General features: G+C 46.9%; 1 pseudogene; it reads left to right on the plus strand.

The window, feature by feature from the left end:
- Nucleotides 1–532: 532 nt before the first annotated feature.
- On the plus strand, nucleotides 533–3,223 carry LOC124030824 (annotated as a pseudogene).
- The last annotated feature ends 1,941 nt before the right edge of the window (nucleotides 3,224–5,164 follow it).

Genomic DNA, 5,164 nt, shown 5'->3' on the forward strand with positions numbered 1-5,164 from the left:
AGACAGGTAGATAAACATCCAGTCTACTGGTCTTTTCCTCTACATCTGTTAGTTACCTATTCCACGATGTTCTAGCTTCACTGATGTAGTTGGTTCTAGACTGGTTTTAGACTGGTTCTAGACTGGTTCTAGACTGGTTCTAGACTGGTTCTAGACTGGTTCTAGACTGGTTTTAGACAGGTAGATAAAACATCCAGTCTACTGTGGTCCTCCTGTAGCTCAGTTGGTAGAGCATGGCGCTTGTAACGCCAGGGTAGTGGGTTCGATCCCCGGGACCACCCATACGTAGAATGTATGCACACATGACTGTAAGTCGCTTTGGATAAAAGTGTCTGCTAAATGGCATATATTATTCCTCTACATCTGTTAGTTAGCTATTCCACAATGTTCTAGCTTCACCGGTGTAGTTGGTTCTCTGTCCATCAAAATGTGACGCGATCCCTCGTTTAGCCAATAGAAAATAACGAATGTATCTTTTCCCTTCTCTCTCTCTCTCTCTCTCTCAGGCACCACATCTGATTGGATGGTTTAGTCAGAATGACAGCCGAAGATCCGCCTCCTCCTCTTCAGCCATGAGTAATAACCCAGCGCCTTCCGGTTCCAACCCCCCTGGCCCTTCCCATCACTCCCCGCATGGACCAATCACAGTGCCCGAGGGTGTGTCCGGGGCCCACAACGAAGCGGCCCTAGTGTCTCTGATGGAGCGTACGGGTTACGGCATGGTGCAGGAGAACGGTCAGAGGAAATACGGCCCGCCGCCGGGCTGGGAATCCGCCTCCCCGCCACGCGGCTGTGAGATCTTCGTGGGTAAGATCCCCGGGACGTCTACGAGACGAGCTGGTCCGGTGTTTGAGTCGGCGGGTCAGATCTACGAGATGCGTCTGATGATGGACTTTGACGGTAAGAACCGCGGCTATGCCTTCGTCATGTACACACAGAAACACCAGGCCAAACGCGCCGTGCGGGAGCTCAACAACTACGAGGTGCGTCCCCGGACGCCTCCTAGGGGTCTGCTGCTCCGTGGACAACTGTCGCCTCTTCATCGGGGGCATCCCCAAAACCAAGAGAGAGAGGAGATCCTGGAGGAGGTTTCCAAGGTGACGGAGGGCGTCCTGGACGTCATAGTGTACGCCAGCGCGGCGGACAAGATGAAGAACCGGGGCTTTGCCTTCGTGGAGTACGAGAGTCACCGTGCCGCCGCCATGGCGCGCAGGAAGCTGATGCCCGGCAGGATCCAGCTGTGGGGGCACCAGATCGCCGTGGACTGGGCGGAGCCGGAGATAGACGTGGACGAGGACGTCATGGAGACCGTGAAGATTCTATACGTCAGGAACCTGATGATGGAGACCAGCGAGGACACACTGAGACAGGTCGGATTGATTGGTTGACTTACTGATTGATTGGTTGACTTACTGATTGATTGGTTGATTGATTGGTTGATTGGTTGATTGATTGGTTGACTTACTGATTGAATGGTTGACTGATTGATTGATTGGTTGACTTACTGATTGATTGGTTGACTTACTGATTGATTGGTTGACTTACTGATTGATTGGTTGACTTACTGATTGATTGGTTGACTTACTGATTGATTGGTTGATTTACTGATTGATTGTTTAGTGACTGTTTGATTGGTTGATTGATTGGTTGATTGATTGGTTGATTGGTTGATTGATTGGTTGACTTACTGATTGATTGGTTGATTGATTGGTTGACTTACTGATTGATTGGTTGACTGATTGATTGATTGGTTGACTTACTGATTGATTGGTTGACTTACTGATTGATTGGTTGACTTACTGATTGATTGGTTGATTTACTGATTGATTGTTTAGTGACTGTTTGATTGGTTGATTGATTGGTTGATTGATTGGTTGATTGGTTGATTGATTGGTTGATTGATTGGTTGACTTACTGATTGATTGGTTGACTTACTGATTGATTGGTTGATTGATTGGTTGACTTACTGATTGATTGGTTGACTGATTGATTGATTGGTTGACTTACTGATTGATTGGTTGACTTACTGATTGATTGGTTGATTTACTGATTGATTGTTTAGTGACTGTTTGATTGGTTGATTGATTGGTTGATTGATCAATTGGTTGATTGATTGATTGATCGATTAATTGGTTGATTGATTGTTTGGCCAGTGGAACCCAGGCTGTATTAACATGTCTCTGTGTTCTAGGTGTTTGGCCAGTAGAACCAGGGCTGTATTAACATGTCTCTGTGTTCTAGGTGTTTGGCCAGTAGAACCCAGGCTGTATTAACATGTATCTGTGTTCTAGGTGTTTGGCCAGTGGAACCCAGGCTGTATTAACATGTATCTGTGTTCTAGGTGTTTGGACAGTAGAACCCAGGCTGTATTAACATGTCTCTGTGTTCTAGGTGTTTGGCCAGTAGAACCAGGGCTGTATTAACATGTCTCTGTGTTCTAGGTGTTTGGCCAGTGGAACCCAGGCTGTATTAACATGTCTCTGTGTTCTAGGTGTTTGGCCAGTGGAACCCAGGGCTGTATTAACATGTCTCTGTGTTCTAGGTGTTTGGCCAGTGGAACCCAGGCTGTATTACCATGTGTCTGTGTTCTAGGTGTTTGGCCAGTAGAACCCAGGCTGTATTAACATGTCTCTGTGTTCTAGGTGTTTGGACAGTAGAACCCAGGCTTTATTAACATGTCTCTGTGTTCTAGGTGTTTGGCCAGTAGAACCAGGGCTGTATTAACATGTCTCTGTGTTCTAGGTGTTTGGCCAGTGGAACCAGGGCTGCGTGGAACGTGTCAAGAAAATCCGCGACTACGCCTTCGTCCACTTCTCGTCCCGCGACGATGCCGTGGTTGCCATGGACCACCTGAACGGGACGGAGGTGGAGGGGTCTTGTATCGAGGTCACCCTGGCTAAGCCTGTCGACAAGGAGCAGTACACGCGTTACCAGAAGGCATCTAAAGGGGGCGCTACAGCGGCCGCGGCAGCTCCGGAACCAGTCCAGCAGAACTATGTGTACCAGTGTGACCCTTACACCCTCACCTACTATGGGTACCCTTACAACACGCTGATCGGACCCAACAGGGACTACTTCATCAAAGGTCAGAGTCCTTTCCCTCTGGGTCTCTGTGGCTGCGTTTACACAGACAGTCACATTCTGATCTTATTAGATAATAGATTAGATAATAGATAATAGATTAGATAATAGTGTCTGTAGAGTCCTTTCCCTCTGGGTCTCTGTGGCTGCGTTTACACAGACAGTCACATTCTGATCTTAATAGATAATAGATTAGATAATAGTGTCTGTAGAGTCCTTTCCCTCTGGGTCTCTGTGGCTGCGTTTACACAGACAGTCACATTCTGATCTTGTTTGTTTTTTTCTATTTTTTTACACCAATCAGATCAGCTCTTTAGCTCGAAACTTGGGCTGCCTGTATAAACGTAGCCTTTTGCACTACAGACGTAACTGAGAGCTTTGGTCCGTCTGTTTCTTTATGAACGGACATAATGATTAGCAGAGAACGCAGGTTAATAACGACCAATAAGATCTGGAGATTAGATGTGCCTGTTGTAAATGTAACCAATAGTGAATCCACCTCATCAAATACATGTGATTAGTAGATGATCGTGATGAATATTGATATCGATGAATCTGATGAATAGGTGTTCTGAATGATTATTGATCATTTACTGGTTATAAATCACCGATCAGCATCGATAACTGTTAGAGAGGTAAAAATGGGGACGCTCTCCGCAATATGACGGCACAGGATACAGTGGGGTGACTTCCTGCTCAGCGACTACCGAGAACGACAATATTCCCAAGATGGCCACTGTTGTGTCTTCCTAGTTTCTTCCCTCTGTTGAGGCATATAGAGTACCACGGTATGAGTCATGATACCCATAAAACCCTGCGGTCAAACAAGGAAATGGTTCCAATCATTTTTTGTCGTAGAGAGATTTACAGGGTTATCAAAACGACACGGCAGGTGAAACCTACACAAAACGCCACGGCAGGTTAAACCTACACAAAACGCCACGGCAGGTGAAACCTACACAAAACACCACGGCAGGGTAAACCTACACAAAACACCACGGCAGGTGAAACCTACACAAAACACCACGACAGGTTAAACCTACACAAAACACCACGGCAGGTGAAACCTACACAAAACACCACGGCAGGGTAAACCTACACAAAACACCACGGCAGCAGGTTAAACCTACACAAAACACCACGGCAGGTTAAACCTACACAAAACGCCACGGCAGGGTAAACCTACACAAAACACCACGGCATGGGTAAACCTACACAAAACACCACGGCAGGTTAAACCTACACAAAACACCACGGCAGGTTAAACCTACACAAAACACCACGGCAGGTTAAACCTACACAAAACGCCACGACAGGTTAAACCTACACAAAACACAATGGCAGGGTAAACCTACACAAAACACCACGGCAGGTTAAACCTACACAAAACACCACAGCAGGTTAAACCTACACAAAACACCACGGCAGGTTAAACCTACACAAAACACCACGGCAGGATAAACCTACACAAAACACCACGGCAGGGTAAACCTACACAAAACACCACGGCAGGGTAAACCTACACAAAACACCACGGCAGGGTAAACCTACACAAAACACCACGGCAGGTTAAACCTACACAAAACACCACGGCAGGGTAAACCTACACAAAACACCACGGCAGGGTAAACCTACACAAAACACCACGGCAGCAGGTTAAACCTACACAAAACACCACGGCAGGTTAAACCTACACAAAACACCACGGCAGGGTAAACCTACACAAAACACCACGGCAGGGTAAACCTACACAAAACACCACGGCAGGGTAAACCTACACAAAACACCACGGCAGCAGGTTAAACCTACACAAAACACCACGGCAGGTTAAACCTACACAAAACACCACGGCAGGGTAAACCTACACAAAACACCACGGCAGGTTAAACCTACACAAAACACCACGGCCGGTTAAACCTACACAAAACACCACAGCAGGATAAACCTACACAAAACACCACGGCAGCAGGTTAAACCTACACAAAACACCACGGCAGGTTAAACCTACACAAAACACCACGGCAGGTTAAACCTACACAAAACACCACGGCAGGTTAAACCTACACAAAACACCACGGCAGCA

Source organism: Oncorhynchus gorbuscha, unplaced genomic scaffold, assembly GCF_021184085.1.
Source record: "Oncorhynchus gorbuscha isolate QuinsamMale2020 ecotype Even-year unplaced genomic scaffold, OgorEven_v1.0 Un_scaffold_16505, whole genome shotgun sequence".
Classification (NCBI taxonomy): domain Eukaryota; kingdom Metazoa; phylum Chordata; class Actinopteri; order Salmoniformes; family Salmonidae; genus Oncorhynchus; species Oncorhynchus gorbuscha.